Genomic DNA, 17033 nt, shown 5'->3' on the forward strand with positions numbered 1-17033 from the left:
CATCACTGGACACCTAGGTTGTTTTCAAGTATTGGCTATTGTGAATAATACTGCAGTGAACACAGGCAGGTTTTTGTTGTTGTTCATTTATTTTGTTTTACTTTCTTTTCTAACTTGATGGCTAGTAACTCATTGTATGAGTGTACAATGGTTTTTGAAACCCAATCCTTTGAAGAAATGATCCCTGAGTTCCAGCCTCCTTGATCTTTCAGTTCTCCCAGGAGCCAGGGTCTTTCCTTAGTGAGGCTTTGGACACACTGTTCCCTCTACCTGGGCTTCTCTTTCCTTCCTTGTGGCCTGACCCTCTCTGCTGTCACACAGAGCCTCCCTCTGTGGGGGCAAGGATGCTTGTCCCCACCCGGCCAGTGTCCTCCGCCAAGCATTTAGTGCCTGGACAAGGTGAGCAATCAGTTCCTGTCCATTGAAGGGACACAGAAGAGGCAGGGGACCCCAGGAGGGCCATGTGACACCAGGTCGCATTCCTGGACGGCTCAGAGGCCTGTTCCATCTCAGAGACAGCCATGTGTTATTTTACTTCCCCCTATTTTCCTGATGTGGAAACTGAGGCTGAGAAGAGCTGGAATGCGAACACAGGTCTTCCTGGCTGTGACACCTTCCTGGGCTGGTGGTGGTGAGGAGTGTTGAGAAGAACCTGAGGGAAGGCTCTAGGGAAGTTGTCGCAGAGCAGAGAGGGGAAGTGGGGCCTGGTACTCCCTGAAGTCAGCCCAGTGAAAGTGATCAGGCAACTCTCAACTCCATAAAAACAAATACAGTTGGGGCCACGGAGTAAAGGTCAGAGGAAGAGGTGAGCTCCCCATCACTGGAGCTGTGCAAACTGTGGCAGAGCAGCCCCATGGCAGGGGTCCTTTAGAGAGAATGTGTGCTCTGGGAAGGAGCTCAGAAGTCTGGGGGGGTGAGGAGTTGGTCTCATGGGTCCTCAAGTTCTTTCTAGGATGGGAGGTCGTGAGTCTGACACCAAGGGGCTGTTTATATATTAATACCTTGGGCTGGTTCCTCAGCTGTAAGACAGAGTGGTGAAGGAAACTTGTATTCTGCAAAGGTGTGTGCAGCTGGAAGGTTGAGGAGGGGTTGGACACATGCACATCAAAGAAACACACTCAGCTCAGGCTCTCCAGGTCACTTCTGAAACCATACACTGTTGAGGTGGGGGAGCGAGGGGGCCACTCCATGTTTCAGATGAAGTTGTAGCTCAGAGAGGAATGACTTGCCAGACACCACAGGACAAGTCAGGGCTTGATTTCAACTTGATCAGTTTCTGAGCACATAGTGAGTACACAGAGCAGATTGCCAGAAAAGACAAGCAACGAGAAATTTTTCTGATCAAAACTTTTAAAGGGACTTCCCTGGTGGTCCAGTGGTGAAGAATCCACCTGGCAATGCAGGGGACATGGGTTTGATCCCTGGTCTGGGAAGATTCCACATGCCGTAGAGCAACTAAGCCCATGCACCACAGCTACTGAGCCTCTGTGTCCTAGAGCCCGTGCACCACAACAGACAGTAGCCTCTGCTTTCCCAAACAAAAGAAAGCCTGTGCACCGCACCGAAGACCCAGAGCAGCCAAAAATAAATAATAATTTTTAAGAAAAGCTTTTAAAAACCACGCACCTGAGACAGTGGCTATGAAGAAACCCTGGTGTGTGTCCAAATTGCTACCTCCTGTGCACACCTCTCTATCACTTGCACTGTGCTCGTGCTTTTGTGCATGTATGTGTGCTAAGTTGCTTCAGTCGTGTCTGACTCTTTGTGACCCGATAGACTGTAGCCAGCCAGGATCCTCAGTCCATGGGATTCTCTAGCCAAGAATACTGGAGTGGGTCACCATGCCCTCCTCCAGGGGATCTTCCCAACCCAGGGATCAAACCCATGTCTCTTGTGTCTCCTGCACAGCTTAGGCAGTTTCTTTACCACTAGCGCCGCCCGGGAAGCCCCAGTGCTTTGGCGCATTTCCTGCTTATTTTTTATAACAAACCTAAGGGTTGGCTTCTGCAGTTGTGCCCATTTTACAGATGAGGACATTGAAGTTTGGGAGATGTACTCTCTTGCCCAAGGCCCCCAGCTGGTAAGCAGTGGGGAGACGGTTAGGAGCTAGGTCATCTGAGTTCATATTCTGACCTCTTAGGCCTATTTTTTGCCTGGCCACTTGCCGCTCCCTGAAACTGACGCAGACCTGGATCAATTACAGCCCAGAGCCCAGTGAGCTTCTCAGATCACCTGGTGGCAGGCAGACAGGCGCTCTTGAGATGGAAAAGTCACCATCTGGCCACACCCGGCTCATCCACACACTGGCCAAAGGTCTGGGAAGGCCAGGACACACCCTGTAGGGGCCAGAGCAGTGACTCAGAGCTGTTGGCCCCATGGGTCAGAGCAGGGAGCAGGGGCAGGGGCTGGGGCTGGTGTTTGCCCTACCTGGTCCTAGGCAGAGAGACCAGGCTACCTCCCTTGGTCTGGGGTGGGCCTGGAGCCTTGAGCAGAGGTGCCCATCTCTCTTCCTACCAATTAAACCCCTAGTGATCTCACCACACCATTACAAAACTAACGTTCTGTGAGCCTTCTCTCTGAATTGGTCGTTGTACCTGGGTCTCTAAGTGCATGACTTCATTTTCATCCTTACCACCACCTTCTGAGGTAGGTTTCATACATTACCCATAATTTACAGATGAGGAAACTGAGGATTCGGGAGATTCTGTAATTTGCCTCATTACAATTGAACTCAGCTCCTGATCCTGAACCTGGTTTCTTAGCAACTACGTTATAATAGTCATGTCAAGTGCCATCCAGCATCCTGTAGCATCCTTTTCTTGGAGACACACAAGAGGTAAAACCTATTAGGTATTAGGAATTGCACCACGACTCCCAGATTCTAGTGAGCTTTCTCTCTCTCTCTCTATGCATGTATGCGCGTTGGATGGATGTTGGACATAATGGATCCCAGATCATGTTTCCCCCTTTGTCTTGCCTGCTTGGAGGCTCAGAACCGAATTCATGGCCCACCTCTGACAATTATCTGGAACATCAAGGCAAATATTTAAATGTTTTATGGACTCTGTATGGGCTAAATTCTCCTCATTTTTTTCATTGGTTTTTCCTTCATCCAGGTTTCTTCACTTTTTAAGCTTGTTGTAGCACATATTTTTCCAATTTTGAAAAATTATGGTAAAATAAATAATATTAAATTTACTATCTTAACCATTTTCAAATATACAGTTGAATTAAGTACACTCATATTGTTGTGTGTCACTGCTATTCATCTCCAGAACTCATTCCACCTTACAAAACTGAACTCTATACCCATTAAACAATTACTTCCCATTCCTCCCTCTCTGGCCCCTGGTAAGTACCATTCTCCTTTCTGTCTGCGATTTTGATAATTTTAAATAGCTCCAATAAGTAGAATCAGTTTGTGTCTTTATGTGACTGGCTTGTTTCACTTAGCAGAGCAAGGTCCATTTATATCATAATGTGTCAAAATTCTCTCCCTTTTTAAGGCTGACTAATAGTCCATTGTATGTATAGATCACATTTTGCTTACGCATCCTTTACTTTGGCCACCTGATGCGAAGAGATGACTCATTGGAAGAGACCCTGATACTGGGAAAGATTGAAGGCAGAAGGAGAAGGGGACAACAGAGGATGAGATGGTTGGATGGCATCACCAACTCAATGGACATGAGTTTGAGCAAGCTCTGGGAGATGGTGAAGGACAGGGAAGCCTGGTGTGCTGCAGTCCATGGAGTCACAAAGAATCGGACATGACTGAGCGGCTGAACAACAGCAACAAACCCATCTGTCAATGGACACTTGGATTGCTTCCATGTTTTGTTTAGTTATTGTGAATAGTGCTGCTATGAACATGGGTGTGCACACGGCATACGTATTTTGATAATTTGTTTTAAAATTGGGGGTTTGGGGAACAAACATTCTGTTAAAGTGTCTGTCATATCATAACTGCCTGATACATATATATATAGAGTGTAAGTCAAGTGTGACTCCTGCCCACCAGGAGAAGGCCACCCAGGATGATGACTGGACAGTGGCATGTGTGCTGAGCAAGCTATGGATTCAATGACCTGGGAGCTCAGACAACCGGTGGGTGGGGTCCATGCTGTGTTCCAGGCCCCATGCCAGGAACGCTATTTCAGTGATCTGGTTTTATCTTCACAAGAATCCTATGAAGTAATACTATTCTCTCCAAATTATGAATGCAGATTTCCAATATCATGCTATGGGGAGAAGTGGGAACTCCAGGAGTCTTAACAGGGAGTTGGCCAAACCAAGTTCAAACTCTTTTCTCTCTTACCTTAACTCTGTCTGTGCCCCTTCCTTAGCATCTGGGTAGGGTGGTATAGGGATGAGGAACTTCCTGCCTCAAGGGCACTATAATCAGGACAGATTAATTCAACCAGACATAGCAGAAAAAGGAATATATTGATTTGGTAACTGAAGCGTCTTGTGATGGCTTCAGGCAAGGCTATATCCAAGGGCTCACATAAGTCATGAGGAATTCATGTGTCTCCATTTTTTAGTTCTGCTTTAACTCAGTCTTGGATTATTTCTCAGTAGCCTTTCCCCTCGTGATAGTAAGACAGACAGCTGTTGGAAGTCACTTTCTCAGAGCTTGGACATCCCAGTGGGGAAAAATGAGGTTCTTATTCTTAACAGTTCCAACAAAAGTCTTTTATTTGAGTCTCATCAGTTCTATCTGACCCAATTTTGGTCACATGTCCAAACCCAAACCAGAAGCTCTGGCCAGGGAGGTGCTGTGCCAGGCCTCATCATATGCCCTCCATGGGAGTAAGGAGGGGCTAGGTGAGGAGGTTCCACAGAAGAAAGCTGGGTCTTGTCATCAGGGAAGCCGGGAGAGCTGCTGGACAGCCAGAACAGGGGGTGGACAGGAAGTGTGGAGGATGCCCTGCTGGGCAAGGAGACATGGGGAGGGCTGAGGCAGGCCGGGAGAACTCTTCCCTCATCGAAGGCCTTGGTGCTGTGGTCAGAGCCAGTTCCTGGCTTCTGGTCACTTCCCCTTTCTGAGCCCCATGACCCTTTTCTGCAGCACGCCAGACTCCCCTGTCTTTCACCATCTCCCAGAGTTTGCTCAAATTCATGTCCACTGAGTTGGTGATAAAGCAAACTGTGGGTGCTCAATAAATTTGATTCTAGCCCCTCTCAGGAGGCACGACCTCCTCCCTCCAGGACTTTTCTGGAACTGAGAGGGTATTTGCATCTCCTGGTCTCTTTTGGTTGTTCCAGGCCTCACTGAATGCCCCTCCTGGCCTGAGTGTCTCCCTGGCCGCCCTCGCCTGCCCCTAGGGTAGGAGGACCCAGCACCCCATGGTCCAGACACAGGCAGCGCGGCTCAGGGAGGGGAAGTGACTTCCCAAGGCTTCCCATCCTGAAGGACTCAAGATTCCCTTTCTCCGATGTCAACACAGGAATAGTTGGGCCTGAGAGGCTGGAGGAGGAGTCAGGGTTCTGCCTCTGCTGGGAGACCACGGGTGCTGGGAAGATATTTAAAGTCAGCTGCCGGGGTCGGGGAGGGGGGATGGGGGGGTGGATGAACCCTGGGGGAGGGTGGATACCCTCTGGGGGCCTCAAAGGAGGGCACCCATCATGGCTGCCTTCACTGCTATCTGAAGACCACATGTTTGATTATCACACTGTTTTACTACTTCCCTCCCAGAACTTATTGCCTTTTTCACCTCCCTCACAGGTCCTCTGCCACTGAGGGATCTTATAGCAGGGAGGAGATGGACAGCCCAGATGTCACCCCCCTCCCCACACACCTGCCCCCGGGCTGGGGCCCAGTTCCTACCTCCTGTGGGTTCGGCTCTGCCGGGCACTGGCTCCCGTGGCCTAGGCCTCTGGGCCTGGGAGCAGGGGTGTCCTCGCCTCAGTCCTGCCCTTGTACCCCCTCTTCAGCTGTGGTCCGGGCCTCCTGAGTAGTCCTTCCCATCCCTGGAGGTGTGGTCTCTCTCAGGGTTAATGATTTCTCAGGGGAGGCGGAGATGGTGCCAAAGTCTGCTGACTGTGCCACTGCAGGCCCCAGACGGTGCCCATCTGGCCACAGCGCACATCCTCTGCCTCCGGGGCCCCTTCTGGGGGCGCAGGTAAGGATGGCACAGCTTCTCTGCAGCAGGGTTGTGGGGTTTCCTGGCCAGGGGTATGGACTGAGTTGGGTTGCTGGGGCCACGATGAGCTTTGGGGGGTCTCCCCCTCAGCTGGGTGGGGGTGCTGGGTGGAGGAAGCGAGTGCTGGGGCCCAGGTGGGTGGACTTGGAGTGAGTCCCAGCCTGGCCACAGGGCCTCGGTGTCTTCTGCAGCATGGAGCTAGTAACACCTATTCCCAAGGCTCTGATGGTCCCCTTTCCTTCCAAGGCCTTAGGTGATTTGGATCCAACAGGTTTTCTTCTCAGGACAGAAGGGAGGCTGGTCCCCTAGAGAAGTGAGTTCACCTGCCTCAGGCCCCTTTCACGGGAAGCTTGAGGGGTTGAAGACGGGGTGAGCCAGGCTGAGCCAGGCAGCACCAGTGCTCAAGGAAGAAGGACTGGGCTCCAACTCCAACAGCTTGGGTTCAGATTTCAGTGCCGTTCTGACTTTGAGTGGGCTCCGCGACTCTTCTGGGCCTCCGTATCCTCATCTGTAGAATGAAGATGGTAATAGTGCAGGAAAGACCCTGAAGAGGCCCAAGGAGTTTGGCCTGTGGTCAGTAATGAAGCTCGGTGCCTCCTCAGCCGGACTAGGAAGTGTCCAGCCATTACTCACTACAGGCACCCTCCCCCCAAGCTCTGGCACATCCTGAGGCCCTGACACATGTCTTTGTCCTGGGGAACCAGGTAGAGACTCAGCTGAGAGCTGGGCTGGGCCTGGGCCTCTTCAGGAACTGCTGGGTTGGGGCATCAGACACAAAGCAGGGGCCTGGAAAACACTGAAATCCAAATGATGAAGACAGGCCATGACTCCTGTGGGGACTCTGGTTCTTGTCCAAACCCTGTTTCTCAGGAAAGAGACTGAGGCAGGAGGACAAGGGCATGTCTGGGGCCTGTGAACTGTGGCGATCAAAACTCAGGGCCATCTGATTCCATGTGTGTTTGCCAGGGAAGCAGCCTGGAGCTGGGGCAGGAGGGCCCTAGTGGCATCAAGTGGACCCCAGACCAAGGCTTGCCAGCGAATCCTGGTTTGGGAACCAGTCTGGGCCTAACCTCTGGGACATCCCTCTATGAGCTTCTCTGGGCCTTGGTTTCCTCACCTGGACCCTGGAATGTTGATTCCTTACAAATGGGAAATACCTATGAGAAGTAAACAAGAAGGCGAGAAAGCGAAAGTGGGAGTCTGCGGTCAGTTGGAGGTGGTGGTATGGCTGGTGGTGGAGCCAGCCCACGGGGACGGGCCTGTGGGCGAGGAGGGCAGCCTCCCTCTCTGACCCTCCTGGAGGCCCTAGGCAGTCCTGGGGTCCCCATTCCCAGTGCCTCCAAACTCTAAAATGTCTTAGAGCCGTGGGCTATTGAGAGCTGTTTGCCGCGGGGGTGGGTACACCTCTCCCAACCTGACAGGACTCCCAAGGGCCTGCACGTCTCGGAGGGTGGAGGCCAGAGTCACTCTAATTCCACATTCTCTGTGAACCCTTCTCAAGCACCTTTTGAGGGTAGGGAAAGGGGAGGAGTAGAGGGATGTCAGGGAGAGGTGTTGGGGGAAGAGAAGCTATCATTTCTAGAATGTACCTAGTCCCATTTTTCAGAAGGCAAACTGAGAGGCAGAGAGGAGCAAAGCAGAGCCCTGGGCTCAGCCATACAGGGACTGGGCCCTGAAGAAGGCTGAGCCTCCTTCACTCTCAGGCCTCTGCCTGGGGCTGCCAAGCACAGTTGAGGCCTGGGGAAGGAACTGGCCTGGACTCTGTTGGGTCCTGTCCGCAGTCAGGCCTGTGGGCAACTCCATTCACTTCTTTTTTTTTTCTTAATTGAAGTATAGTATTTGCAATGTTGTATTAGTTTCAGGTGTACAGCAAAGTGACTCAGTTATATATACATATATATCTTTATATTGGGGCTTCCCTGGTGGCTGAGTGGTAAAGAACCTGCCTGCCAATACAGGAGCTGCAGGAGACGCAGGTTCGACCCCTGGGTCTGGAAGATCCCCTGGGTAAGGAAATGGCAACCCACTCCAGTATTCTTCCCTGAAGAAGCCCCTGGACAGAGGAGCCTGGCAGGCTACAGTCCATAGCGTTGCAGAGTCAGACATGACTGAGCATGCATGCATACACACATATATATAATCTTTTTTATATTCCTTTCCCTTACAGCTTTTACAGAATATATGAGTATAGTGCCCTGTGCTGTACATACAGTAGGTCCTTGCTGGTTATCAGTTTTGCTCTACTCACTTCTTGTTCATCTGTGCCTGCTCTGTCTCTTACCCCTGCTGGCGTGCCAGAAGCTTAGGGGCCAGGGCAGGGGCCGCCAACGCCTGATCTTGGCTCCACACCTAACCTGGGCTTGGAGGACAGACAGAATTTGCACATATGCAGAAGACTGGGGAAGGTGTTCTGGGCGGAGGGGAGGGTATATGCAAATGTCTGGAGGCAGGAAAACAGGTGTGGTCTGAGGATTGGATGCCCGAGAGCAGAGAGCACGGGAGAATGGAGCCAGCTGCTGTGAGGCCCTCACTTGCTCGCCCGGCGCCTGGGGGAGAGACAGGAAGTGGGTTCCGCTGCCAGCGGGAGCCCTGGCGGAGGCTTGAGCGTGGGAGTGGCCGTGCCAGTGACGCGGGAAGGCTCCCTGTTGGGGCAGGTTCAGCCTGTGCCTTCTCAGCTCACATGGGCTCTGTGCATTTTTCTTAGGTGACCGAATCCAGACTGTTAGAACTTTGGCCTCATGATGATCAGATGAGTGTGTTCCTATAATGAGCGTGTGTCTCGCATGACGAGGAGGAGGCAAGACTGCGTGAAACCCAGGGCACCGGCAAGGCGGGGAGAAAGAGCACTGGACCCGGGAGGCAGAGGGTGGGGTGGCGTGTTGAGCTGGAGCCAGAGCTTCCCTGGGACTCAGGCCTAAAGGGCTTGACAGCCCTCTTTTCCCTCCCTGGGAACAGGGAGGGCTCAACTCAGGGGAAAGACTTTGTGCCTTACCCAAAACATAACAGGTCACACTGCTCTGAGGACGGGTCACAGGTCCTCAGAGGGGAGACGGTGTCAGAAGAAATTCTGATGAAAGATGAGTAGAGCTGGGTGTGGGAAGGGGATGTGGGGGTGGAGGCCTCGGGGACCCTGCAGAATGAAGCCCCTGATTAAGGCTCTTCTACCTCTGCCTGGACCCCGGGGCTTTGCACAGGCCTGTGGGGAGGGTGTGGCCAAAGGGGAAGAGAAAACCAGAAGCCTAACAGAGGAGAGCACACAGATCCTGCTCTGGGTTCTGATCCTGTTACTGAGTCACGTCCCTTCCTGTCCAGGACTGCAGAGCGCTAAGAACTCAGTGGTAATGGGTGCAAAGTTCTAGCCTCATTGGTCATCCCTGCCAGCTCCCTTCCCCTCTGGACTGGAACCCAGGGCAGGAGTCTTATCTTCTAATTGCACATCCACTTGGCTGCTCAACAGCCCCTACTTACACTTACTGGCAAATGGTCTTTTGGCTCTGGGTTCACCTCTAAAGGAGGGCAATGGAGAGAGAAAAAGAGAGGAGGGGGCTAAGGCCAAGATCACACCCCCAAGGGGATGCCAGGGCTAGCTTCGTCCAGGCAGGGCTAAGTGCCCTGAATTTTGCTCACACAATGGATGCCGGGAATCTGTCAGCATCACCAAAACCCTCATCTGTCTTCATCTCCTCTATCAGCCCGCCACCATCACTGCCACCAGCTCCAACTGCATCCCCCCTCCACATCATCACAAGGGTCACTGTTGAATCCACCCCCCCTCATCCCTACCACCATCACCACTTCTGTCCCCTCTGCCATCCCTGTCCCCAACCAGCTCCCAGGCCACCTGTTCCTCACCATGTGTGTGCGTGCACAATCTCAGTCATTTCAGTCATGTCCAACTCTGTGTGACCCTATGTACTGTAGCCCGCCAGGCTTCTCTGTCCATGGGATCCTCCAGGCAAGAATACTGGGGTGGGTTGCTATGCCCTCCTCCAGGGGATCTTCCCGACCTAGGGATGGGACACTCGTCTCTTACATCCACCCTCACTGGCAGGCGGTTTCTTTACCACTAGCGCCAGCTGGAACTGAGTCCAAACTCCACCATGTCAGCACCTCACATGGAATAATCTTTGTCTCACTGATGACTGTGGCTCAGCACACAAGATTCTGAGGACTGAGGGCTTATTAACCCCTCCCAAGAAACCAGGTCCATCTGCATTTCCCAATCTGGCTGAGGGTAACCCTGCTGTCCTGCATGTGGGTTGTCCCCAGCTATCATATTTGGGGACCTTGGCAAGCCAGGGGTTTTCACAGCCGCTTCCCCAGGGGCACTGGCTAGAGTTCCACTGCAGATAATGACCCATAAATATAGTCCTTGGCGTCATCCACAAGAACAGCCCTGCCCTGTCCTTGACCTCTACACTCAATCTCAGGGCATGGGCAGTGTGGTGGGCACAGGGAGAGACGGGAGCAGTTTCTGTGGTGACTGCATGGGGAGTAGCAGTCAGAAGGTGAAGATGGCCCCACATGATGCAGAAGGAAGGATTTGCATGTCCCAAACACCTGCTGTATGCCAGGCACTGAGCTGGCATGTTCTACTACCATTTGCCTGCCCCCACCCAAATTATCACTATTGGAAGTATCATTCCCATTCTGCAGATGAAGAAGCAGGCTCAGGGAAGCTCAGTGAACTGCTCAGCACAGCTGTGCAGCTTCTCAGTTCTACAAGCACAACCAAGGCTCTTCACTCCTCTGAGCTTTACTTTCCCCATCTGTAAAGTGGGTATAATGGTTTCTACCCTGAAATGTTCTTGTGAGCATTAAATAGCACCCAGCCCAGGCACATCGTAGGTGTGCTTTCCGTGGCAACATTTGCTTTTCATCACCATGATGTCTAATGGCTGCCAAACATTCTGCCGAGGGCTTGGCCACATTTTTCTTAACATTTGCTTGTGTTTCATGTTTAGGTTACTTCCACTTTCCAAGGTTAGAAATCATCGCTTGTGAGGAGCAACTTTTCTGCCAAAAGTTTCTTTATTTTAGGTTAGTTAGATTACTGGGTATAAGAGGGCAAATGTTTTAAAGATTTTGAGTCCATAGCTGAACAGGGGTTTTCCTCTCTTGCTGGGACCTTGGGGGAAGGTGAGGGCTGCACCCTTCCCTCTGTGCACAGAAGAGACTGGGACCTTGAGCTTGGAGAATTCTGAATCACACTCACTTTTAGCTGTGAGATCCTCAGCGGATCAGTCTGAGCCCCAGTTTCTCTGTCTGCAAAAGTAGATTAAATTATGTGACTTCCTAACATCCAGTCTCCAAAATATATCTCTACTCTCACCTTTCCTCTCCAGCCCTGGGACACCATTTCAGTCCACTGGCACTCAGAAGCTGAAAGATCTTTAAGAGAAAAGTAAGTGAGTCCTGTCACTCCCCTGCTTCCCTGAAACAAGCTTCTGTTTATCTTAAAATAGAACAAAACGTCTTACAGGGCCCAGCACGATCTGGCCCCTGTCTCCTTCTCCAACCCCATCTCCCACCCTCTCCACTCTGTCCCTGTGCTCCACCCTCACAGTCCCTCTTTCAATTCCTGGGACATACCTCATTCTCATCTGATCCGGGGCCATCTCTTGTATTGTCCATACAACCTGGAAGAACCCTGTAACAGTGATCTCGCTATCAAAGTAACATGAATATTTATTGTAAACGTTCCAAATAATACTACAAGGTTTAGAACAAAAACCAGCCTCTGAGTTGCTTTCAGTTCAGGCGCTTAGTCAGTGTCTGACTCTTTGCCGTCCCATGGACTGCAGCACACCAGGCTTCCCTGTCCATCACCAACTCCCGGAGCTTACTCAAACTCATGTCTGTCAAGTCAGTGATGCCATCTAACCATCTCATCCTCTGTCATCCCCTTCTCCTCCTGCCTTCAATCTTTCCCAGCATCAGGGTCTTTTCTAATGAGTCAGTTCTTCGCAGCAGGTGGCCAAAGTATTAGAGCTTCAACTTCAGCATCAGTCCTTCATGCCAATGAATATTCAGGATTGATTTCCTTTAGGATTGACTGGTTTGATCTCCTTGCAGTCCAAGGGATTCTCAAGAGTCTTCTTCAACACCACAGTTCAAAAGCATCAATTCTTCGGCACTCAGTTTTCTTTATAATCCAACTTTCACATCCATACATAACTACTGGAAAAACCATAGTTTTGACTAGACAGACTTTTGTTGGGAAAGTAATGTCTCTGCTTTTTAATATGCTGTCTAGGTTGGTCATAGATTTTCTTACAAGGAGAAGTGTCTTTTAATTTCATGGCTGCAGTCACCATCTGCAGTGATTTAGGAGCCCGAGAAAATAAAGTCTGTCACTGTTTCCATTGTTTCTCCATCTATTTGCCATGAAGTGATGGCACTGGATGTCATGATCTTGTTGTTTGAATGTTGAATTTTAAGCCAACTTTTTCACTCTCTTCTTTCACTTTCATCAAGAGGCTGTTTAGTTCTTCTCCACTTTGTGCCATATAGGTGGTGTCATTTGCATATCTGAGGTTATTGATATTTCTCCTGGCAATCTTGATTCCAGCTTGTCCTTCATCCAGCCCAGCTATTCGCATGACGTACTCTGCATATAAGTTAAATAAGCAGGGTGACAATATACAGCCCTGATGTACTCCTTTCCCAATTTGGAACCAGTCCATTGTTTCATGTCCAGTTCTAACTGTTGCTTCTTGACCTGCATACAGATTTCTCAGGAGGCAGATAAAGTGGTCTGGTATTCCCATCTCTTTAAGAATTTTCCACAGTTTGTTGTGCTCCGCACAGTCAAAGACTTTGGCATAGTCAATAAAGCAGAAGTAGATGTTTTTCTGGAACTCTCTTGCTTTTTCGATGATCCAGTGGATATTGGCAATTTGATCTCTGATTCCTCTGCCTTTTCTAAATCCAACTTGTACATCTGAAAGTTCTCAGTTCACATACTGTTGGAGCCTTACCTGGAGAATTTTGAGCATTACTTTGATAGCGTGTGAGGTGAATGCAACTGTGCAGTAGTTTGAGCATTCTTTGGCATCGCCTTTCTTTGGGATTGGAATGAAAATTGACCTTTTCCAGGCCTGTGGCCACTTCTGAGTTTTCTAGATTTGCTAGCGTATTCAGTGAAGCACTTTAACAGCATCATCTTTTAGAATTTGAAACAGCTCAACTGGAATTCCATCACCTCCACTAACTTTGTTCATAGTGATGCTTCCTAAGGCCCACTTGACTTCACATTTCAGGATGCTTTATTTCCATATTTTTGTTTGATTTGGTTTCGGTTTTTCGGTGTCCGGGTTTCTCAGCGGGTTTCCGTAATTTGATGTGTTTGCTTGTTTCCATGGTGTAAATACTTCCATCCCTACTGATTTCAAGCTGCAACATAATCCCAATCAGTTTACAAAATTCCTGAAAAGATGGCAGTTTTCAGTACAGCACCCTGGCTTTAACTAAGAAGGAGACGCCACAAAGTTGACTGGGGACCTGCGGGTAGGACTTGCTTCCTGGATGTAGAAGGATCCAACAGAGGCCCCACATTTCAGAATGTGTAGGGGTTTTCTCTTAGGTGGATCAGCTTTCTCTAATTTTTATTTCTGGCTGTTGAGGGAGAGGTCATACTGGTCAGTGCTCTTGGGACTGACTGGGGGAAAGGGGCTGAGGGGGTCACCATTTAGTGTGTGCTCTTTCACTTAACGCCCTGCCTTGCTATGGTGCCCCCCATCTCCACCAGGCCAAGGGTCCCTGAATGCAGATCTGTCTAATTTCAACTCCCCAGGAAGCCGCCTCCTTGTGCTCTAGGGTGAGGATGAGGAAGTAATATTTGGAATCTAATTGCTTCTTATGCAACCAGTTTCCTGCCTTCAGGCCACTCCACACCTCTGCTTTCTGAGGGTCCCAACCTTCCATACTGCAGGCTTGTTGTGGTTTTGAGATTGTTTCCTGGGCTTCCCTGGTGGCTCAGATGGTAAAGACTCCACCTGTAATGCAGGAGACCTGGGTTCAATCCCTGGGTTGGAAAGATCCCCTGGAGAAGGAAATGGCACCCTACTCCAGTATTCTTGCCTAGAGAATTCCATGGACAGAGGAGCCTGGCGGGCTCCAGTCCATAGCGTTGAAAAGAGTCAGACATGACTAAGTGACTTTCACTTCACTGCCTGTGGGTGCTCCTTACCCCTATCCTTACTCTGGTTTGAACTATCATTAGCTTGATAAGGTCATCATCTCTCATCAATTCATTCCAATTCTAAACTCTTTACCATCATTTTAGTGGGGTTTCAAGAGGAAGGACGGTGTTGAACTGAACATGTTTAACAGTAACCTCCCTCCACCACTCCTCACACGACATCTCGTCTCACCGCTCAGGTCTCTGCTGACCCTTCACCTCCTCAGAGACTCCACCCGATGTGTACCCATTACCTACTCCTGCAAAACAAACCACACCAAGGCTCACTGGCAAACAGCAACCACAGTCATTTATTATGCTGAAGAATCTACCATTTGGACAGGGCTCAGCAGGGATGGCTCATGGAGGTGGAGGGACCATTTCAGGGTGGTTCACATTCATGGCTTGCTTATGTAGGTGGGCTTTGCCTGTCAGCTGGAGCTCAAAGGGCCTGTGGACTAGGCTCTTTGGTTCCTCTCCACATGAACCTCTTCAAGGAGCTGCTTGGGATCCCATACAGCATGGCCGCTGAGTCCCAAGAGTGGGTGTTCCAAGAGGCAGGAAGGGGAAACTCCCAATATCATAGGACCTGGGTCTGGAAACGGGCAAAATAGAATCAATATTCTATTGATCAGTCAGTGAACCTGCCCAGATGTCTTAATCATAAAACATGTAGGATTTTTTTTTTTTGAGATATAGTTGTTGTACAATATTATATGTTTCAGGTATACAACATAGTGATTCATAATCTTTAAAGATTATATTCCATTTCCAGCTATTACAAAATATTGGCTATATTCCCTGTGTTGTACAATATATCCTTTTAGCTTATTTATTTTCTACCTAGTAGTTTGTACTTAATCCCCTACCCTTTTCTTGCCCCTCCCCTTCCTTACCTGTCCCCACTGGTAAACACTAGTTTTGTCCCTGTATCTGTTTCTTTTTTGTTATATTCACTAGTTTGTTTTATTTTTAAAATTCTATATAAATTCTATATTATATAGAGTTTGTCTTTCTCTGTCTGACATTTCACTTAGTACAATACCCTCCAAGTCCACCCATGTTATTGCAAATGGCAAATTTTCATTCTTTTTTATGGCGGAATAGTATTCCATATATATATATGCCACATCTTCTTTATTCCATATATATACATACACCACATCTTCTTTATTCATTCATTTGTTGTTTGTCGATGGACAGTTAGGTTGCTTCCATATTTTGGCGATTGTAAGTGATACTGCTGTGAACATTGGGTTGCATTTATCTTTTTAAATTAGTGTTCATTTTTTCAGATATATCCTCAGGAGTAGAATTTCTGGATCATATGGTAGTTCTATTTTTAATTTTTTGAGACACCTCCATGCTGTACTTCATAATGGTTGCACCAATTTACATTCCCACCAACAGTGTACAAGGGTTCCCTATTCTCCACATTCTCATCAACATTTGTTATTTGTGTTCTTTTTGATGATAGCTGTTCTGACAGTTGTGAAGTGATATCTCATTGTGGCTTTAATTTGCGTTAATCTGATGATGCTCAACACCAAACATCTTTCCGTGTGCCTGTTGGCCATCTGTATGTCTTCTTTGGAAAAATGTCTATTCTCATCTTCTGCTCATTCTTTAATTGTTTTTTTATATTAAGTTGTATGAACTGTTTATGTATTTTGGATACTAAGCCATCGTCAGTCACATCATTTACAAATATTTCCTCCTATTCCATACGTTGTCTTTTCTTTTTGTCAATGGTTTCCTTTTCTGTACAAAAGCTTTTAAGTTTAATTGGGTCCCATTTGTTTATTTTTGCTTTTGTTTCCTTTACTTTAGGAGACAGATCCAAAAAATATTGCTGCAATGTCAAAGAGTGTTCTGCCTATGTTTTTTACAAGGAGGTTTATGGTTTCCAGTCTTGCATTTAGGTCTTTAATCCATTTTGAGTTTACTTTATATACATGGTGTGAGAATTTTCTAATTTAATTCTTTTACATGTACCTATCCAATTTTCCCAGTGCTGGTTATTGAACAGACTGTCTTTTTTCCATGGTATATTCTTGTGGGACTTTTTTTCCTGGCTGTGCTGCATGGCTTGTGGCAATTTAGTTCCCTGGGCAGGAATTGAACCCAGGGCTTTGGCAGTGAAGGACTGGAGTCCTAACCATTGAACTGTCAGGTAATTTCCTGAGATTTTTAATTTATGCAGATGATGGAGTAATGACCTGGAGAAGCTAAATCCAATGAAGGAAGAATTTATTACTCACTGTTCCCTAGAGGAAAGGGGATGCCACATGATCCTGGACCACATGGGGAAGCCCCAGGGTTAGCCAGGAGGCAGGAGGGGCCAGGGGAGAGCAGGGCTCAGAGCCCTTTCTGCATTTTCCATGGGAAGGAAGATGGGAAGGAAGCTGTAGGTTAAGCAGCTGAATAGGCTCAAGATTGGACAGTTTGACTAATTTTGGCAGCTCATAGGAGTCACCCTTAGTCATCTAGTACCTGGCGCTGGGGAGATTTAAGGCACCAGGAATATTGGCTTGGTGTGTGAGTTGATAAAGGTGGCAGTTGGGAGTACAGGCGTTGAATTGGTTGGTTTATATGCAGGCAAGTCATTTGTTATTTCTAGGAATTAGCTGGCCCTAAGAGAGGCAGGCAGCCTCTCCCAGATCAGCAAGGCCTCTGAGATGTCAAAGCATTATAAAATACAGGAA

General features: G+C 48.7%; 1 protein-coding gene across 2 annotated transcripts in view; it reads left to right on the plus strand.

The window, feature by feature from the left end:
* Nucleotides 1–17033, plus strand: part of CDHR2 (cadherin related family member 2) — a 59134-nt gene that overhangs the window by 8018 nt on the left and 34083 nt on the right. Inside the window, exons 1-2 of one of the 2 annotated variants that reach the window (XM_081499146.1) lie at nucleotides 11109–11186; nucleotides 11492–11550. The exons of the other annotated variant lie outside the window; for it this stretch is intronic. The gene's annotated coding sequence lies outside the window, so the exon portion shown is untranslated. Of the gene's footprint in view, nucleotides 1–11108; nucleotides 11187–11491; nucleotides 11551–17033 lie in introns of those variants that run through there. 2 annotated transcript variants of the gene reach the window in all.

The sequence above is a fragment of the Giraffa tippelskirchi genome, chromosome 6, assembly GCF_054371585.1.
Source record: "Giraffa tippelskirchi isolate mGirTip1 chromosome 6, T2T-mGirTip1v1.2.pri, whole genome shotgun sequence".
NCBI lineage: Eukaryota > Metazoa > Chordata > Mammalia > Artiodactyla > Giraffidae > Giraffa > Giraffa tippelskirchi.